The following is a 22,469-nucleotide window of genomic DNA, read 5'->3' as shown; positions in this document are numbered from 1 at the left end:
GCCTGTTTTCATTCTCATTTATCACCCTTCACTGGTGCTTCGCCAGCGTATCCCGTTAGCGCAGGCGGAGTTAACAATCCATTTTCATCCAACAAAAAAAAAAAAAACTGCGTATTTACTTGTAGTTTAGATATTTAAAAGTTGTTTATCGATGTTTTTATACCACAAAGGTGGTAAACAAGCATACGGCCCACGAGTAAGCGATTACCGTAGCCTATGAATGCCTGCAATACCAAAGACATTACGCGCGCGTTGTGGATCCCGAAGAAACCTCTTTAAATTTTTTGAAGAATCTCACGCTGTAGTCTCTTGGAAAAACCTCGTGAACGTTCAGATTCGCTCATGAGCGATTTTGAGCGTTCACGAGCGAGGAAACATTTTATAACTACTTCTGTATTGAGACTTTTCTAAAATATCCTTATAAATACTCTTTGGCATATTTAAGGGTGCCTGGTGTGCCGTGCTCATCACAGAACTGTCTAACGGTCACCCTGGGATCCAAGCGAATCTTGTCTAAGGATATATAAAATATATCTAAAATACATTATGTACCTTTTCAAGGAGATAGGGAGATACTCTTTATTGCTTCCTTCAAAAGATTACTATAGTAAACTTATTATAAATATAAACAATTACAAAAAAAAAATGTTAGTATTGTTACACTGAAAAAATAATTGGCGGCCTTATCACGAAGAGCGATCTCTTGAATTTGTTTATTTCCTGATATTGATAACCAAATATAAGGGAGAAAGGAATTGTCAGCAATAGTCCCATTGCTAGTAATATGCCCAGGTCGACTTACATACAGTTTCTCCTGGAAAGCATCGAGTTTAATTCATGTGGAATTTTTCATTATGAGTCAACTGACCTGCTTTCGTCCTTATCCATCATTTTTCACTAGTGCTTCGCTTCGCGCATGCCAATAATGTAAACACGGTTACTATTCCATTTTCACACATTTAAAAAGAGATTAATATACATATATACCGATTTGCGCGGGCAAAGCTCTGGAAAACAACTTGGCAAGGATTTTAAATCAAATAAGAGCTAATTCTTGTCGTAAATTTTAATTCGGTCATAACAAAATATATACTGCAACACACATATTGTGCAATCACACAAAGGAACAATTTGTTCGCAAATAAAATGTCCATTATAGGTATGCATTGCAATGCCAAGCGTGTCTATCTTCTAAGTATATAATCGTGTAGTGAATAATTGGTTTAGCTAAGTCAAGTAAATCTGCGCGTAGCTGCGACATCTATTTTGTTCAACATCTGTGGTATTTTAGTATTTTAACACCTAAGTTAATATCAATTTCATCATAAGTAGCATCAGCCTCTGTGGCGCAATTGGCTAGCGCGTTCGGCTGTTAACCGAAAGGCTGGTGGTTCGAGCCCACCCAGGGGCGGCTTCGACTTTTTGAAATTAATTGATCAAGAAAATAAGTAATATTCAGTAAAAGCGATTATTCACAAAACATAGTGATGTTAGAATTGTCGACCATCTTAATTAAACTGCTCCCTCCTGAACAAAGCGGGTAAGGGGATATTTTTGAAAGAACAGGTCATTTGAACTTTGCTTCGTTTCATTTTATGGTGGTAGTAATAATTATCGACCGATCGATAGATCAATTTGCCATTTTGCCCTTCTACACAAGAGAGCTCAAATGTAAAGATAGTTCTACCTGTCTGTCTTTATTCTACCTTATAAATAATGGACTGCATTCTGAAGATTATTTAATCAAATGGGCATCTTCCACCATGTTGCTTGCCATTCACAAGGATTTCGTTTGCATGTCTTAAAGTCTAAATAGTTGGAGAGCGATTCATCATATCATCATCATCATCTAAGGTGATAATTTTCCATTATTGAACATAGGGTTGTCAGTAATTGTCACCCTTGGCAGACGGGTTGGCAACCGCAGGTAGGCTTTGGTGATGTTGTTTTTTTTAATGGATGATAATGGAATGGTAGCCCCGCCTGTGCCATCGGTATACACTGGCGGGGTACCAGTGAGGGATGATAGGTGAGGATGAAGCAGGTCAGTTAGCCCACCGTGACGAATCTAACAATAAATCAATCACGATGATTTCCAGGGGGAACCACGAGGAGGTCGATCCCCATTACTAACAATCCTTGGTGATGTTGTGATGGACGCTGCTGCTCATACCTCGATCATTAAATTTCCTTAGTCGCCTTCTATGACATTCACGGGAAAGGAAGGTATGGCTCATTTTATACATTAAAAAAAACTGAATAGGTTATAATTCACTTTGAATGAATGAATAAACTTATAAGTTCTTCCTCCTCTCCCTCAGTTCAGTTCTTCTTCTCCTCTTCTTCTCTTTTTGTTTCTCTTATTTCTCCATTTGCTTTCTCTTCTTTCATTTTCCGAAGAACAAGAAACGAGGATTACTCAGAAGTGGGCGAAGTTTCTTCGGGTTTGATAACACTCACGCCTTTTAGGTTACAGTAATCAGTTTCAATTTGGATGTATGTATATTTAGTACGTTATTGATAAAATATTATTTGTCAAAAAGATGTCCTCCGCCCCTGGGTGGGCTCGAACCACCAGCCTTCCGGTTAACAGCCGAACGCGCTAGCCAATTGCGCCACAGAGGCTGTTGTCGGTAGAAATAAAGTAACAGTTACAAGTTTTTCCTTTAATGATCGTGACAATTTCATTATAAATTAATCACCATAGTGTTCAGTAGCACCACACGTGTTGGCCTGATAGGATATACTCGTATTATGCTCAGGGGGAGGGATTGTTAGTAATGCGGACTACCAGTCCCATTGTTAGTAATATATCCTGTTAGGTCGACCTCCACGTGGTCCTCCCTGGAAATCATCGTGCTGAATCTCAAGTGTATTCATCACGATGGGTTAACTTTTATTTTTACCTGTCATCCCTCACTGGTGTCCTGCCAGCGTATACGTTAGCGCAGGCGGCATTGCCATTCTATCATCATACATTAAAAGAAAGCATATTGCGCGCAATGGTATAGTAGAAATGTTTCTTCCGACGAACGCTCAGGCTTTGGAATAAGCACCCTGTCCAGGTTTTTTAAGAGACTACAACATGGGGTTCTTCAAAAAGAGATAAAGAGGTTTCTTCAGGATTAGCAATACGTGCATAATGGCTCTCGTATTGCAGGCGTTTATAGGTTACGGTAACTGCTTACCATCAGGTCGGCTGAATGCTTGTTTGTCACCTTAGTTATATAGAATAAGGTATAGCTAACCTAGGCCCCGTTACTAACAATTCCTTGTCATTTACAGGCGGTTGCTATCATTTTTAATTAGAACAGGAGTTAATATGAGTTTAAAAGGGAATCAATAGCAAAAAGATCAGTCCTTTCGTAAATAATTGTCTTTTGCAACATGGAATGTCCAACAAGCTGACGGCAGGGCGAAAGGGATTGTTAGCAATGGAGTTTGACAGCCCCATTGCTAGCAATATGCCCGATTAGGTCGACCTCCACGTGGTTCCCCCTGGAAACCATCGTGAACAATCCTTGTTGAATTCGTCACGATGGGCTAACTGACCTGCTTCATCCTCACCTATCATCCTTCACTGGTGCCCCGCCGGTGTATACCGATAGCGCGGGTGGGGTTACCATTCCATTATTACCCATTAAAAAAAAACAAGCCGACGGCCTATCTGACAGAAACTGGTAACCGTCACCCATAGAAATAAATAACACCACGAAGAGCATAAAACATTCAGTAATTCCCATGATAGACGTCTCTAAGCGTGGCCCTTTCTGAGGACTAAAGTTTTATATCGCTGTCACCTGTAATTTCATTGTCATGTTCAAGCCGAAACACAATCATATTAGCACAGTTGCTTAGCAATACAAGCTTGAGAGGCAGACATTCTTTGTACAGTCACTTTCTGGTAAAAAATCTGCTGTTGCATTTATAGCTATTTGATTAGGAATTATCTGTGATGAATGATGCCTACAACCACCTTTTATCATCGCACCGCTCGCCATCGACATCCTCAGGAGTTCTTCCTCGCACGCTTAAATCTAAATGGTCGCGTACAGTGCAGTTTCAGAGAAATTTTCTCCCGTGAATATTCAGACTATGGAATAAGCTCCCTGCTGAGATTTTTTCTAGAGACTATGGGGTATGGGGTTCTTCAAAAAGGCTATTAATATACCCCCATAAGAAGCCTTAATAGGTTTCTTCAAAGTTGGCAACGTGTACGTGACACCCGTAGTGTAGCCGGCGTCCATAGGCTATAGTGACCGTTTACCATCAGACGGGCTGTATGCTTGTTTACCACCTTTGTGATATAAAAGAAAATCTATTTTATATTTTATATTTGTTTTATATTCACTATATTATATGTAATATGTTTGTCTCACGTATATGGTATGTGTGCCTGAGACGAATGATTCTATACTCTTTGAGTTATTTATCCGAGGGAAGCACTGTCAAATTTTGTATATCGCCTCTATTGGTGAAAACATATAAATAGCTTCATTGTTGTTGTTTTTTTATGCAACTTAGAATGGCAAACAAGCTGACGGCCCACCTGATGGAAAGTGGTAACCGTCGCCTATAGACGTGAGCAGTACCATGGACATAACAGAGTATACTGTTTCGCCCATGATTGCCATTCCTGAGGACTCAGATGTTATTCCTCTGTACCCTGTAACTTCACTGCCATATCCCACCTTTCAAACCGAAACACAACTGCTTCACGGTAGAAACACGAATGGGACAGAGGTACCCAAGAAAACGACTTTTGTATAAAGTCACCTGTGGATTATAAGAATCTTCTCTCTGTTGTTATCTTGTAGTTATTTTTTTATGTAAATAAATCTTGGTTTTCCTTTTACAAAAAAAAAAAAATAAATAAATAACACGCTTCAGGAATATACATCGATTTCGGGGTCTCTTTGCTCCTTTTTCCGATACTCTATAATATATTTCATCATCATCATCATTTCCACCCCAAGCCTTTTTTCTTTTTATTCCACCAGCTCCACGCTAAAATTGCGTTTGTTAACTTTTAGGGGTTCTTTCGTATTTTGTAAATATAATTGTTTTTTTCTTATATGATATACTTTATTTTATGAGTAATTACAGGATGCTATATTATAATTCTTAATTCTAATCTTTATAATCCCTTTTGGTATGGTACAAAATCGAGTGTCACTCGACATTGGAGTGGAAAGGGTTAATAGTGAACTACTGAACATAAGCCTGTCCCTTGGGGGGGTTTGCTAGTATTTGCCACGCTTGGCAGGCGGGTTGGTACGCTTTAAACATCTCTAAAGCCTAACTGATGTTTGGGGGGAAAGGGATTGTTGGTAATGGAGACTGAGAATCTTATTGCTAGCAATATACCCAACCAGGTCGACCTCCTCGCGGTTCTCCCTGGAAACTATCAAGGTTAATTCCTGATGAATTCATCATGATGGGCTAACTGGCCTGTTTTCATTCTCATCTATCACCCTTCGGGGCATCAGCCCCGCCAGCGTATACCGTTAGCGCAAGCGGGGTTACCATACCATTTTCACCCAGCAAAAAAAAAGCCTGACTGCGGTGACGCTCCTGCCCATACCTCGTCGTCCCTTAATCGTTTCTTACGACACCCACGGGAAAGGAAGCGGTGGCTTGCCTCCTCGTGGTCTATGTCCGGACCTATACGGCAAACAGGAAATACTATTTCCTTTTTTTCCGAGAAGTTTTTCATGGTCAAACCAAACACGATTAATATTGATCAATCCATTTTTATGTAAATTTATATTTTTCCAGCTGTTCAACGTTAAAGTAAGCACAGTATAATTAAAATAATGCTATAAAAATTTGTGTATTCAGTTTTATACACCAGAGCCTCTGTGGCGCAATTGGCTAGCGCGTTCGGCTGTTAACCGGAAGGCTGGTGGTTCGAGCCCACCCAGGGGCGTTACTTTTTGTTAATATTTTTTTATACCATTAAAGTCCCGAACAAGTATACGACTCGCTTGATGGAAGCTAGTGAATGTTGCTGAATTTAAATAAACTGAGAGAAAGTATTAGTGTCTATTAGTGCCGGTTGTAACACATTTTATTAGTAGGTCTGCAGATCTACTCTGGAATCCAATATCGATGTTAATCCAATGACAATTTTATATTACACTCATGCAAGAACAATTAACAAGTTACGCTAATATTTTTTTGCAAACAAGCTGACGCTACCTTTTTTTTATAGACATGACAACCTTGGACATAGAATACTGTTTCGCCCAAACAAGGACTCAGACTCCTCTGTACCCTGTAAATTCACCATATCCCACCCTTTGAGGAGTGGATGAGCGTCGTATCTTGTCCGCGATAGTGGGGACCGTCTCTCACTGCCCGCCGTGGTTCGGCGGATGGTGAGAGAGATCGTGGGAAGCGATGATCATGTCGCAGAAGGAGGCGGCAAGGGGAGCATACTTTCGCACCGTCAATCCGCCGCAGACGAGTCAGACGCAGAAGGAGGGGCGCGCCCAGTTCCGCCCCTCCTCCTTCCCCACTAGGGCCGGGGTGATACCTGTGGGAAGGTATTGTCCCAATGGTCCTAATATACCGGCGCATCCTCCGAGTGGTAGGGTCACGCCATCCACCCTATCTTGAGAGAGGAGACCTGTTCTTACCATCTGGGGGCGGGTCGCTGCCGTCTGAGATGTGGTGAGTGCGAAAGCGAGTCTCCGACATATGGCACCTCGATATATCGTCTGGTTTTTAGTGGGTACACCCCCACCTGTACCCTTCACCTCCCACAAGGTGTATGGGTCTGCATAAAGCATTTTCCACGTTAAAAAAAAAAAAAAAAAAAAAAAAAAATATCCCACCCTTCAAACCGAAACACAGCCATGCAAACATAACTGCTTCACGGTAAAAACACGAATGGGACAGAGGTGCACAAGCAAACGAGTTTTGTACAAAGTCTTCCTCTGGTGTCGCGGGTAAAGACTAGTATATAAGTAAATAAAGTTATATTTAAATGTATTTATATGATATTATCCAACATGAGTATCGCATGAATGTCTTTACAGGTCCATCCGCTCGGTAAATATAAAACAAAGTGACACGGCAGTGGCAAATTGTGTTTGAGATCCGCTCGCTTCCTGCATGCACTTAGTTGCGTCGCATGCCTTTACAGGGGCCCACTGTTACACCGACTCAGTATATTTTTTTATTTTTACAAGCTTTTTAAAAGCTTCATGTGGATGGCTATATATATATATATATATATATATATATATATATATATATATATATATATATATATATATATATATATATTTTGCTGGATGAAAATGGTATGGTAACTCCGCCTGCCCTAACGGTATACGCTGGCGGAGCACCAGTGAATGGTGATAGATGAGAATGAAAATAGGCCAGTTAGCCCATCATGATGAATTCATCAGGAATTAACCATGATAGTTTCCAGGGAGAACCGCGAGGAGGTCGATCTGGTTGGGTATATTGCTAGCAATAGGATTCTCAGTCTCCATTACTAACAATCCCTTTCCTCCCGAATATATAGACAAGTAGGTGATGAAAGAGCAAAACAAGAGCAAAAGGATAAAATAATGCCAGTGGCGCTTCGTATTGAGTATGGTAGTGCGTTTCATAGTCATGCATCTGCAAGGAGAATGTTTCTGAAAGTTTAATTTAAAACCTGGTGTATATTTCTTCTTACTAATTAACTAATACTTTTTCCTACTTATGAATTAGCGGGTAAAACGTTAGTTCGCAATAAAATTCAGACGAATTCAGAAACTATCTGTTTGGGAAATCGTTAAAAACGCGACGGTATGACGCGGTGTTACTCACGTGCGCCGCACAAAGTGTATACAGTGTTTATGCACACCCTGGCTCAATGTTTTCTTTTGCAGCACTTTTCGCGATCGAATGCTTTGATCTATATCTTCTGTGTCATGCATTTTATATTAAATCTACAGTCGTGTTTCATTTCCTTTAAAGTTTTTAACGATTTTGAAGTTTTTCTTTATGATAATATGAGATTGTGTTCTACAAAAAAAAAACCGATATCAATCTTGACAAAACCAGTTATTTCCATTTATACAACTAAACTACTAGACCGATTTTGATAAAATATCTATAAAACCAATTTCAGATAAAGAAAGAATTTCTCAAATCGGTTTTTAAATATTGGAGTTATGAGGTAACAATTATAAAAAAATACAACCGAATTTAGTGCCTCCTTGTTTTTGAAGTCGGTTGAAAAGAAACCCATATTTGCGTTAAGGGTATACAACACATACAGTGATTTACACCGGTTATTTTATAGCACTTTACATGTGATTCCTTATATAGATATATCTTTTTTATTTATGAATCGATCGAAATAAAATAAACACTAAATGTTAAGTGGAACAAACCGCAATGTATTAATGGAAATCGCATTATAATTATATAATTTTTATTTTCTCACTGGTCCTGCTTCATCCTTATCTATCATCCTTCACTGGTGCCCCGTCAGCGTATACCGACAGCGCAGGCAAAATTACCATTCTATTATCAATAAAAAAAACAATTTAAAAGAGCTTGTAAACAAGTCTATTTAAATAAAGAATATTTCGATTCTATATTTTTTTAATTTCTTCTACAGTTTAAAAATTTTACAATTAAATCCATTTTTATACATGGCATGCGATACTATTAAAAATATGTATAATATGCTTAGATATATATAGTTATACGTACAGTATGTATGTTTGTACAGCATCGTCAGTGCTTAGAATTGAAAAGGGCCACGCACACTACATTTTTATATACCTACCGACTACGCACTTTTCATGACGGGTGCGCGTTTCCATTCTTTTAATTTTTTTTAGCACCAACAAGTACATTTTTTTATACAACTTAGAATGGCAAACAAGCTGACGGCCCACCTGATGGAAAGTGGTAACCGTCGCCTATAGACATGAGCAGTACCATGGACATAACAGAGTATACTGTTTCGCCCGTGATACCCCCTTGCGTTGCCATTCCTGAGGACTCAGGTGTTATTCCTCTGTACCCTATAAATTCACTCCATATCCCACCCTTCAAACCGAAACACAGCCATGCAAACACAACTGCTTTACGGTTGAAACACGAACGGGACAGAGGTACCCAAGCAATCGACTTTTGTACAGTCTCCCTCTGGTTTAAATGCTTTAATATAATAACTACCGGTTTAACTTATATTTATTTATTTATAATATATAAAAATTTTTGGTGATCTTTACAGATTTACCAATGCACTTACCAAAAACAAAAAAATAAAATATTAGAATATATATGTAAGTAGATCGAGAAAGCTCAACTAGTTTCGGGTTCAATTCGTGATCCTTATTCATGAGCGGCTGTTACGCGAGCGCAAGTAAGTTAATCTGGTAATTATTACATTAAAATATAATGTGTGTAATTTTTAACAATAAATCAAGTATATAAACTTTATTGTACAAAAAAAACACGGCAAAAGCAGTTATTTTGAATTAAAAATTAAATTATTGGGCCGATTTTGATGACATTTCTATCAATCTTTTTTTTTTACAACACAGGGGGCAAACTAGCATGCAGCTCACCTGATGGTAAGTGACTACCGCCGCATATCTACATTATGCAATGTTTAACTTTTTTTTTAAGTTTGTTTCTTTTTATACCATGAAGTTGGCAAACATGTATACAGCCTGTCTGACGATAAACACTGTAGCTTATGGACGCCTGCGACACTAGGGGTGTCACGTGCGCGTTGCCGACCCTGAAGAAACCTTAATATACCCTTATTGAAAAACCCCATACTGTAGCCTCTAGGGAAAACCTCATTCCACAGCCTGAATGAAACCACACTAATTATGTGGTAATCAATAAAATTATATTATTTGTGGACCAATTAATTTTGTTTTTGTAATGTCTAAGTCAATAACTATAAATTTATAAAAAAAAAAAATGAATAAAACGCTCCGACACAAACAAATCTATAAAAAGAGCTGATGACCTTGAAGCACCTGAGTAAGAGAGTGAGCGAGCTTCATAAACTGTAGCTTTCAAACAAAAAAACGCATCGTAATTGGCCCATACATTTAGACGTTTTAGACACGTCAAACTTACAACACCTCTCTCGTACGTTGATGGTTAAAATGCGATTGAATCATGTAACTTCTTTATTTTCTAAAATGATATAGTAAAATTAAAAATAAAAAGATATTTTTATATAACTGTGAGTTCAGACAGTGGAAACACTAGCCAGCCATTCTTAACGAGTCATGTACGGACCCCTCCACCCACACATACAACTGTACACACGCACACAAACAACCAACGCACTTTCTTACAGCAAATACGTATTTTGTGTGATTTTTTTTCAGTACAACCTCTTTTCAATTTATACTTTAGTGCCTATTTTATGTAATGAAACTTACTAATATATTAAAATTGTACTTAAAAGGTGTCTGTGCATGGGAGATATTTAAGTAAAATTAATATGAGGGACATCCATTATCCGTCCACTGCTGGACATAATCCTCCCCCATAGACTGCCATAAAGAACGGTCCTGAGCCACCTGCATCCACTGACTCTCGGCAATGCATTTCAGGTTGAAAAAAAGATTGTTGAATAGCGACCGCGTACGGGTAAACTCAGTGTAGGACGACCCCCCACTAGATGGAGTGACGACCTGATATGCTAACACTAATAATTTTTAGAAATTTTGTCTATCTGTGTCAAATACACAATTTTGATTTCGCGCAAAAACTACTTGCTTGCTACACCAAATACGATACGGTTTTCACAATTGTCTTCCTGTTGGTATAACAATTGAGTAAAATAGATAAAAATCGTCAACGATGAAGTGAGACTTCAACGGTTTTACTGCGGTGATATAAATTACGCTATATCTTCATTATGACATGAACTTGACTTCGCTGCTCTCTGTAATTTTTTTTTTCAATTGAATTCTCTGTTTTTACAGAGTAAATATTACTTGTAATGATTGATCCTAATAATATCTCGTATAATAAACTCATATTTCACAAAAGTAACAATAAACGAGTTATTGAAGAGTTCCTGCACCCATAAATTTATACACACAAAAAGGAAAGGCGCAAACAGTCTTCCTGAAAGTATAACTTGAAATCTGATTAGTTTTTTTTTGATTCGCCATCGAGAATCGATCTGTTACATTTGTTTTGCTACTTCTGAAGTCCACGTGTACGAAGTAGCGAGCAAAAAGCTAGTTTAGGTATGAAACGACTTATAAAAGACGGGGCTCTTAATTCTTTTCCATTTTTGTATATAAATTACGCTATATCTTCATTATGGTCCAGGGATAGGTAGCAGCGTCCCTCTTAAAACATCACCAAAGCCAAACTGCGGTTGTCAACCCGCTTGCCAGGCGTGGCAACTACTGGCAAACACCTTCAAGAGGAAGGCTTATGTTCAGCAATGGACAGTTAAGAGCTGATATGGTATTTTTTTTTTTTCAATTGAATTCTCTGTTTTTACAGAGTAAATATTACTTGTAATACATTTAATGCATCCCAATTAATTATCTCGCGGCATGTACTGACGTGTACACGCACACATGTGTACAATATGATGGTATCTATTACTCATACATGCGTACCCTCGTATTGAGCAGAGCGCGTGAAAATTCACGCCCTAGCCTGGGTGTTTCGCGATTTTTTTAATTACAAACCTCACGGCGCTATTGTTGAACAACCCTAGTTGGGGGAATCTAGCTTTAGGGTCGTCAATTAATTTATTTTATTTTTACTGCCGATTTAAAAAAAGAAAGTTTTTTTTTTCGTCGATTGCTTGGGTACCTCTGTCCCATTCGTGTTTCTACCGTGAAGCAGTTGTGTTTGCATGACTGTGTTTCGGTATTGAGGGGTGGGATATGGCGTGAATTTACAGGGTACAGAGGAATAACATCTGAGTCCTCAGGAATGGCAACGCATGGGAGGTACCATGGGCGAAACAGTATACTCTGTTATATCCATGGCACCGCTCATGTCTATAGGCGACAGTTACCACTTTCCATCAGGTGGGCCGTCAGCTTGTTTGCCATTCCAAGTTGTATAAAAAAAAAGTAAATTATTTTTTACAGATAGAATGAGATAGCAACACCGGACTCATTCCAACTCACGGACTCCCTAGCGATGTCGATTCCATCGACGAATTCGCGTTAATTAGAAGCCACAATCATGTCTAGAGACCGAAGTCGGTGATTTACATAAATATGATAGTGGTAACGAGAGATCTTGTTGGCACTCAAATGGACATAATATTAAAAATGTGCTTTGTTTCTTTATTACTGAACAAAAATTGTTCGATCTTGATTGATTAATTTTGCTGCTGATTTTCACCATCTACAAAGAGCCCGCCATAAACTAAAATTTCATTCCCAACCATCTGGACGATATAAATCAAATCCTACATAACTGTTAGAAAAAATTAACAAATTTTAGTTATTCAGTGGCAGAGGGCACAACTTAGCTACAAGTCTTAGAATTGGCTAGATTTTACGGCGCAATGGCACTAGAGAGTGCGTTTTTCAAGGCACTTTCTCCCACGCACAACCATTCTTTGGAATCAACTTCCAGCAGCAGTATTTCCCAACCGATACGACAACATAACCTTCAAGAAAATGAGCATATTCCAATTTTTACAAAATGACTTATTATTACTTAAAATAATAGCGACATTAACTAGTCACACTTTTGTTCATGCAATGCCGTAGGTGTTGTGGGTGATCATCTTTAAAATAGGGCGGCGGTAGTCACTTAAATAACAATTACCATCAGGTGAGTTTATGTAGTCGCATTATTTTCGTTTGCCCCCTGTGTTGTAAAAATAAAAAAAAAAGAATACGCGGGAGTGGCCACAGTATCCTGAACATGGTTATAAATAAATTGGACAGCCATCTCGTGAGAATGCTCGCCGAGAGGACTAGATCATTATTAGTGATTAAGTATTAACATAGTTTTTAAGTACATCTACTAACAAAAAATTGTACTCGAGGTGTCTGAAATAAATAATAAAAAAAAAAAAACTATACAAAAAAAAAATAGAAGTGACAGCCCTGCGTAACATTTTATCGAACTGGGGTTCGTCAAAGAGCGAGCCCTAGTACCACGGTAATATAGAAATACACGTAACGTGACTCTGGTTATTCATAGTCTAAGTTAAGAATTAATTAATATAGGTATATGTACATAGATGGAGGGGTAGACATAGTAATTGAGTCTAATAACACCATTGCTAGGAAGACACCCTATCAGATCGACCTCCACGCGGCCCCTCTTGTAAACCATCATAGTTATCATATCAGCTGTTAGCTGTCCACTAAATACGGGAAGTGCAATTAAGTGAAGAACTGATAAACGGAAAAAAGAAAAAGAAAAAGAACAAGAAAAAAAAATTATAAATCTATGAGAATTTTATTTAAACCATCGTAACCATCAATAAAAGAGCATATTCCTTTTTAAAAGGCCGGCAGCACACCTGCAATGCCGTTGGTGTTGTGGGTGATCATGGGCGGCGGTACTCACTTACCATCAGGTGAGCCGCATGCTCGTTTGCTCCCTGTGGTGTAAAAAAAAAATGAAAATGTTGTGATAAGTGAAATTGTACAACATTTATCATCTTTTTTTTCAAACCCAAAAATACTTTAATTTTTGAAACCAACATAGAATAGTCGAAAAAATACACGGGGTTTTTTTTTATAGGAAAAAAATTATCGACATTCACTGCCTTATTAAAAAAAAAATACAAAATCTCCGTAGTTTTCCATATTAACAACCTCTAAATTATTCAAAAACGACGCTCAAATACACAAAAAGTGTTAATTTTCTATATCTGCGCCAATCTTTTTTTAATCCAACAGTATTTCAATGTAAAACGAGCAACCAAAGGGAGACTTTGTACAAAAGTCGATTGCTTGGGTACCTCTGTCCCATTCGTGTTTCAACCGTGAAGCAGTTGTTTGCATGGCTGTGTTTCGGTTTGAAGGGTGGGATATGGCGTGAATTAACAGGGTACAGAGGAATAACACCTGAGTCCTCAGGAATGGCAACGCATGGGAGGTATCATGGGCGAAACAGTATACTCTGTTATGTCTATGGTACTGCTCATGTCTATAGGAGACGGTTACCACTTTCCATCAGGTGGGCCGTCAGCTTGTTTGCCATTCTAAGTTGTATAAAAAAAACTCTAAATCAACAAAAAATAAAAAAAATAAGATAATTTTTGGCAGCTGTCATTTTTATTGCTTAGATAAAAGATTTGTATTCTCGAGCAGAGATATAGCGCTGTAACATTCGGACGGATGGATAAAGATAGATAGGATAGGATAGGAGGATACAGTGGCCACTGCCGCGTATTTTATGTCCATTTGAATGCCGACGAGCACCATAAGAGATCCTTTGTACTTTATTACGTACAAAACACTAAATAAAAATCAGATAAATCATGAGCCTCCTCTTTTTGGAAGTCGGTCAAAAATTGTTTACAAAACTATAGATTAGACTTCAAACATCTGTAACTGCGCGTGTAATTAGAAGCGACACAATCATAAGTGGCGAATGGCGAACGAAGTCAGTGCATTTACATATGTCATTATTTATTCCGTATAGTGGTAACGAGAGATCATACATACATACATAGTATTACACTACATCATTGGTGTCAGAGTACAGTACAATGAGATATCCTCAGTAATATTAAAAATGTGAAAGCGACTTTGTTTGTTTATTACCATATAGCGTCTTAACGACTTAACCAATCAATATGAGGAATTGTTCGGATTGATACCTGCTGCTGATTTTCACCACTGTTTCAACCGTGAAGCAGTTGTGTTTGCATGGCTGTGTTTCGGTTTGAAGGGTGGGATATAGCGTGAATTTACTGGGTACAGGGGAATAACTGTAAAACAACATAACTCTGTAGGGGGAAAAGGGATTGTTAGTAATGTAGACTGAGAATCCCATTGCTAGCAATATACCCAACCAGGTCGATCTCCTCGCGGTTCCCCCTGGAAACTATCATGGTTAGTTCCTGATGAATTCATCATGATGGGCTAACTGGCCTGTTTTCATTCTCATTTATCACCCTTCACTGGTGCTCCGCCAGCGTATCCCGTTAGCGCAGGCGAGTTACCATACCATTTTCACCCATAAAAAAAACATAACTCTGTGTTGAAATAGGATGTGATCTTTGATCGAGGAACGGGACCGGGAGTCGGATCTAACTTCAAATCCACTCCGAAGAAAACGGGGCCGACAGCGTAATCGTCAGCCCTCTCGAGAAGGGCGTTAGGCGCTGAACACAGGGGTGTCCGGTGCACTGCCATGAGAAGGCGTCGTGGGTTTAGGAACGTGCTCTTGTTTCGGCACATCTCCTTCAGAGATAGACTGGGAGTTTTTTGATGGGTGAAAATGGAATGGTAACCCCGCCTGCGCTAACGGGATACGCCGGCGAAGCACCAGTAAAGGGTGATAGATGAAAATGAAAACAGGCCAGTTAGCCCATCATGATGAATTCATCAGGAATTAACCATGATAGTTTCCAGGGGAACCGGTTGAGGGTTGGGTATATTACTAGCAATGGGATTCTCAGTCTCCATCACTAACAATCTCTTTCCCCCCATACTGGGAGTTAGGCTCCTAGAGGCGGGCTCCTTCTCCCTCGAAATAGAGTTGAGCAACAGCGTTGGCGTTGTTGCGAAGTAGTAATAAACCGGAATCGCAGCAACGCTACCGTAAATCGTAGCCGAGGAACACGTGGTGGTTTTAGCCGATATGAGTCCAGCAGTACTCACATCCTCCCCCGCCTCCCCCGGGGTGTGTGGGTCTCCATGAGGATTTACCCACGTAAAAAAAGAATGGAACCTACCAGTGTATTAAATTACATTCAAACACGTTCAGCCGTTTAAGCTTGATTGGGTCACAAACATACATGTTTTGAGACAAAAAAAAGTAATGAAAATAAATGAAAAAAATCACAATTTGGAATGGTATATAAACTCCTTATGTACAGGTACCTTCAGGGTCGGCAACGCGCGCGTTATGCCCTTGGTATTGCAGGCGTTCATAGGGTATGGAAACCGCTCACCATCAGGTGGGCCGTATGCTTGTTTGCCATTTTAGTGGTATAAAAAATGTAACAGAATTGTAAGCGCTTGAGGGAATTGATATGTAACAGAAATTAAAGTCTCAAGAAATAAGATCTAGGTATCTATTATAAATAAAACAAGATGGCGGCCACTCAAGGGAGTTATTTTCAATGAATATGCAATACATAATATTCCCAGTGCTTGGAACGATACGATTCAAGATGTGTAAAACTACTAACATTTTAACTGGATGCGGTATTTTGTGTTTGTTCGAGCACAGTAGAACTTTATAGAGGAGGAGTAGGGAATTATCTACATAGATGTTTATCCTTGAGTTTATTTTAATAAATAAAATTATATATATATATATATATATATATATATATATATATATATATATATATATATATATATATATATATATATATATATATATATATATATATATATATATATATATATATATATATATATATATATATATATATATATATATTAAAGTTTAAAGAAATAAATAAATATATCGTTGGTAGTTTACAGTGCTATAATACAAATTTAAGCTAACAGCTAAAAAACGCGCACGCACGCAGACAAACATTTCGTCGAGCATACCGCCATTTTATGATTAAACAAAATACATATAATTAATAAAATTATTTATTATTTAAATATATATATATATATATATATATATATATATATATATATATATATATATATATATATATAAGCAAATTCAAATTCAAATTCAAAAATCATTTATTCATGTAGGACATTTTAGCCGCTTATGAACGTCAAATTTTTACATTATAATTTTATATTTACCTTTATATATATATATATATATATATATATATATATAAAATCAATAAATTAAGTAACAATTCCATAATACCGTATTCAATACAGTCACAATTCTATTCCTTGGCAAGGAAAATCCTCAAGTATTTTAAGAACTCTTTACACATTTTTTTTATGTTCACGGGGTCAAACGCGACGCTAAAAAGGTCAAGATACGGATCTCTTCGAGTGCGAATTCATGAGTATTTCCCCAGTCCTATAAAAAATATATTTTTATTTTTGTAATAAAATCTCGCGGTTGACTTTTTAATTATGCGCCGCCAAAAAAATAATGATTTCATAGACATTTATTTATTAGTTTATTGTATTATATAAGTATAAATAAATAATATTTGAATAAATAAAAATAAAAAAAAAAATGTTCTGGTGCAATAGAGTCAAATAAATAAATACAGAACAAAAATACAGTAACATTAGTACATTTCTTTGAGTCGGTTAAAAGTTTAAAGATGGCGTTGAAATTTTATTCTAAAATTGCGGTAATGCGCCGTAAAAGACTGGATGACGGCTCATTTCAACGAGCTAATCGAATTAGACCGTTTGAAAAAAAAAATGTCCGCTATTTAACTCGTAACTCGTACTGGGGTTAATATATCGGTACTTGATACCTGATGTATTTTCGCGTGGTACAAGTCACAGACTTTACGAGATTTACAGGTGCAACAAGAACAAGCAAACAAGTAGATAGAAAGCGATAGCTAACACAAATTGACATGAATAGCACTATGAATATCACATTTGCCCATGGTATTTATCATACCATATATATATGCATTATCTGCTAGGGGGGATTGTTATGTATCCCCATGCTATCAATATACCCTATCAACCTCCGCGCAGTTCCACCTGGAAACTATAGTGACTTGAATTCGTCACGGTGGGCTAACAGACTTGCCTTTTTATTCTCATTATCATCCCTCACTGGTGCCCCGCCAGGTTTAATTGACTCATTTTCACCATTAACAACCGTATCTAGGAGGTTGTTAGTAATGGAGTTTAACCGACCTCCACTCTACCTAGTGATTTCGCTGGAAAATGTCGGTGTGGCATCTTCTTCTTGTTGTTTGGTTAATTATTAGTAGTGGCGAGTTCGTGCCTACGTGGAGGCCCTGGTGATCCCCGGCCAGGTCATGATGGAAAACGATCTTTTCCTGATTGTCCTGGGTCTTGGATGTTTATCTATATATGTTTTAAAATATAGTTTCGTTGAGTTAGTATCCCATAAGTCTCGAACTTACTTTGATTCTGTGTGAAATATATTTATTTATTTATTTATTATTTCAATTGGTGTATAGTTGAACATACACACTATACTATATAGCATTTTTTTATATATATACAGCCCACCTGAAAGTTAACCGTCTCTTGATGTGTATATATTAAAGTATGTTTCGTAGTTCCTGAGGACTCAGGTGTTATTCCTGGAACTGTAAATTCATGCCATTCATCCCACCAGAAAAACAGCCATGGCACCAAACACAAATGGGACAGAGGTTCACACATACAAAGTCTCCCGCTGGTATATGGCATAACATAAAATCGCTGGTCGTTTATAAATTGATATACTTTTTATCTGGTTTCCACTTTGAGTGCGGTTCGTACTAATTAATTACCTTTCAGCTGTACTGTAAAGCACTGACGCTCGCAAAATGGCCGCGATAGACAGCGCCAGATAAAAATACAAAATGGCCACGACCGAATACATACTATATTAAAGGGACGGTATTAATATTAACCTTAATTGTATCTATACATTTATATCTGACTAGCTCGTTGCCTGCGGCTTCGTACACGTGCATTTGGGAAGTAGTAAAGCCAAGGAAATAGATCAACTTCCAGATGGCATGTCAAGATAAAACATACACCACATTTTAAATTAGATCTTTAAGATTACAACTGTATAACCCTAACTATTTGGTTTAAGGGGGAAAGGGATTGTTAGTAATGCAGATTATCAGTCCTATTGCTAGCAATATATCTTATCAAGTCGACCTCCACGTGGTCCCCCCCGGAAACTGTTCTGCTAAATTCCAGGTGTATTCATCATGATGGGCTAACTGTCCTGCCTTTTCATCCTCACCTGTCATCCCTCACTGATGCCTTGCCAGTGTACACCGTTAGCGCAGGAGTGGTTGCCATTCCATTAGCATCCCGTGAAAAAAGAAGACTTTTTGGTATAGTTGTTTTTGTGTAATGCCGACAAAAACATACATATAAGTAAAATGTGGACAGATATAATTTCTAGAAATTATTATTTTAACCGTTTTTGTTAAGACCAGTCACATTAATTTTTAAATAATTTTTAAATATATTACAATTATTAGATAGAGTGTCTTCATACAAATGCTTCGAGAAAAGCGGGTCAACTTTTTCATACAACTTTGCGTGATAAATAGTCATGGGTGATTCCTCTTGCATCTTTTTAATGTGTAAATACTCATTTTATTTATTAAATGAAACGTCAATAAACAATCTATGCAAAAGTATATAGAACACTGATAAAAAAAAAAAAAACAAGTCGGCTAATTATTTTTAGTCAGACAATTAGCTGACAAAAAATTTACCTGTTTTTGAGGCTCGATGCTTTATGTATATAATCTAAATACAGAGGGCCTACCATGAAATATTTTCCGAAATTTCGGGGACGAACGAAACAGAAATTTGATGTTAAAATTACATAATACATGCCGTTTAAAATAATTAAAAATGTTAAAATATCATTTCTCTGGACTATTAGGATAGAAGTTATGATAAACGAAATGTTAAGCTCCATTTACTGGGTCGATTTCGGTACAAATAAATACACGAAATTGAGGCCGAAAATTCTAAAATTTCATTTCATGGTAGACCACCAGACAACGTCTTGTTATAATTTTATTATATTTGTCTTAGTAAAATAATAAAACCAAACGTACCTATGTAATGTCACAGGCAGCTGGGTCCAGTAAAAAGTGGATATTGAAGGCCCCTCCATGTATACAGTCTTAGTCAATGGTCCGCACGTTTAAATTATTAATTTGTTTGCCCTCTGTTGATTGTTTGAGTCCAGCTGGTCATAGACTAACACGCCGAACCGCCATCTTGTTTTCACTACGAACAAGAATTAGTTCAAATCTCATATGAATTACAATATTGATATATTATTTTCTTTTGTAATATTATTTGAGATTATCAGTCAGCCCATAATCTCTTAAGTTCTATATTTTTAATACATCTTAAGAGTAAGTTCTCAATAATCATATTTTTCATTTATTTATTTATTTACTCTTTATTGCACCACTTGAAGTATAATACAAAAATAAATATATATTACACTTATGAAGTACAAGAGGCGGTCTTATCGCTAAAGCAATCTCTTCTAGACATACTTTGGGACTAGACATGGAGGAGAAAAGAAAAAAGACGGTAGCTATTTGGTGCAAAAAGTGTAAATAAGAAAAAAAGAAAAAAACACTCATGATAATAAAACATATGCAAATAAACATATGCACACTTTACGTCTAAGTACTTTTAATAGTATATATTACATAAATAATTATATAAAATGTACATACGTATATAATCTTATACACAATTATTCTTTACACAATAATTAGACAAGTAGGTATTAAAGGACAATAAAAAAAAGCAATATATATGTGTATGTGTGTGAGTGCGGGCGTGCGTGCGTGCGTGCGTGCGTGCATGCGTGCGTGTGTGCGTACGTGCGTGCTTGCGTGCGTGTGTGTGTGTATGTGTGTTTATTATTATGTTTAAACTGGTATTTATGTGAAGATGATGACCTTTGACGACCACCTTCATTGCATACGACAGCCTTTGACGTGGTTTATAGCATGACGGTTTTACGTTCCCTCCGAAATACTATAGCTTTTTATTTAAACAGATTGCTTAAGAGACATCTTAATAAATATATTATTGCATAATTAACATTTTAATTTAGTAGCAGAGGACTTTTAAATAATCAGAATCATTGAACAATGAAAATTGTTTTTGAAAATTTACAGATAATTGCGACAACCCTCTGAAAAATAATACAGAAATACATGTACAAAAATGAGTTCTCTATCTACGTAAACAAGAAGTAATTTTTGATATTGCCTACATAGAAGTTAATTTCTTTCTCATTGCCCGAACTATGACCGCGCTAGTGGCCAGTACTTTCGACAAAAAAAGTAATTGCTTATTGTCTATGCGCAATTGCTTGGGGTTGCGAGCGCGCGGGTCATTTTACATGAATACAAGCTTAGTTTTGTTTTCCTACCATTGAATACCCAACAACCATGTATTCTTTGTGGATTAGATGTAGTTAATTTATGTAGTTCAGTACTTATTCAATAATAATAAATATATGTCTTTATATTTTATTTTCAAAAATTAATTTCCAATTTGAAATAATGAAATAATTTTTCTTTGCAATTGCGACTGTATTTCGAATTAGAAATTTCGAATTATAAAAATTACTATTCAATAATATTTAAAATTATGTTTAATAATTACTTTTTTTTATTTAAAAAGAAACGTCAATTGTAAAAATTTATATTGGACTAACACTGAAGCATTAACAACCCTTTTAACTGCATAAAGAATTGTTAAATTCAATACCGAATTGGCATAGATTACGCATTTTATAGATAAAAAAAAAAAACTTAGACAAATAATAAACTGCATTCCTTTGTACAATAAACACCTATTTCGCTCAATGCTTGCGTATAATTTTATTAAGACACGTATTAGCACATAGCTTTTTATTTGCCATAGACAAGGCAAAAGGCGGGAAATGCTTTAAAGCACGCGTTTCCACCGCACACAAGGATTTTTTTTCTTCAGTTCGCGTTGAATGACTTCAAACTTTGAGAGCACTACAGAGGGCCTTTTCCATATTATTTTTACATGGTTTATGAGAAGTAAAGAGAGCAGAATGTGAGTTACCTTACATACGTATATAATCTTATACACAATTATTCTTTACACAATAATTAGACAAGTAGGTATTAAAGGACAATAAAAAAAAGCAATATATATGTGTATGTGTGTGAGTGCGTGCGTGCGTGCGTGCGTGCGTGCGTGCATGCGTGCGTGTGTGCGTACGTGCGTGCTTGCGTGCGTGTGTGTGTGTATGTGTGTTTATTATTATGTTTAAACTGGTATTTATGTGAAGATGATGACCTTTGACGACCACCTTCATTGCATACGACAGCCTTTGACGTGGTTTATAGCATGACGGTTTTACGTTCCCTCCGAAATACTATAGCTTTTTATTTAAACAGATTGCTTAAGAGACATCTTAATAAATATATTATTGCATAATTAACATTTTAATTTAGTAGCAGAGGACTTTTAAATAATCAGAATCATTGAACAATGAAAATTGTTTTTGAAAATTTACAGATAATTGCGACAACCCTCTGAAAAATAATACAGAAATACATGTACAAAAATGAGTTCTCTATCTACGTAAACAAGAAGTAATTTTTGATATTGCCTACATAGAAG

General features: G+C 36.9%; 3 non-coding genes across 3 annotated transcripts; 2 read left to right on the top strand and 1 right to left on the bottom strand.

The window, feature by feature from the left end:
• The first annotated feature begins 1,337 nt into the window (after positions 1-1,337).
• On the top strand, positions 1,338-1,411 carry Trnan-guu (transfer RNA asparagine (anticodon GUU)). The gene has a single exon. It is a non-coding gene; the product is annotated as a tRNA-Asn (tRNA).
• Positions 1,412-2,551: 1,140 nt separating this feature from the next.
• Positions 2,552-2,625, bottom strand: Trnan-guu (transfer RNA asparagine (anticodon GUU)). Its single transcript has one exon. It is a non-coding gene; the product is annotated as a tRNA-Asn (tRNA).
• Positions 2,626-5,855: 3,230 nt separating this feature from the next.
• Trnan-guu (transfer RNA asparagine (anticodon GUU)) lies at positions 5,856-5,929 on the top strand. The gene has a single exon. It is a non-coding gene; the product is annotated as a tRNA-Asn (tRNA).
• The last annotated feature ends 16,540 nt before the right edge of the window (positions 5,930-22,469 follow it).

The sequence above is a fragment of the Galleria mellonella genome, unplaced genomic scaffold (assembly GCF_026898425.1).
Source record: "Galleria mellonella isolate WM207_F2 unplaced genomic scaffold, CSIRO_AGI_GalMel_v1 utg1789, whole genome shotgun sequence".
Lineage (NCBI taxonomy): Eukaryota > Metazoa > Arthropoda > Insecta > Lepidoptera > Pyralidae > Galleria > Galleria mellonella.
Note: the sequence above shows the minus strand (reverse complement) of the source record. Positions and strands in the feature narration are given on the sequence as shown.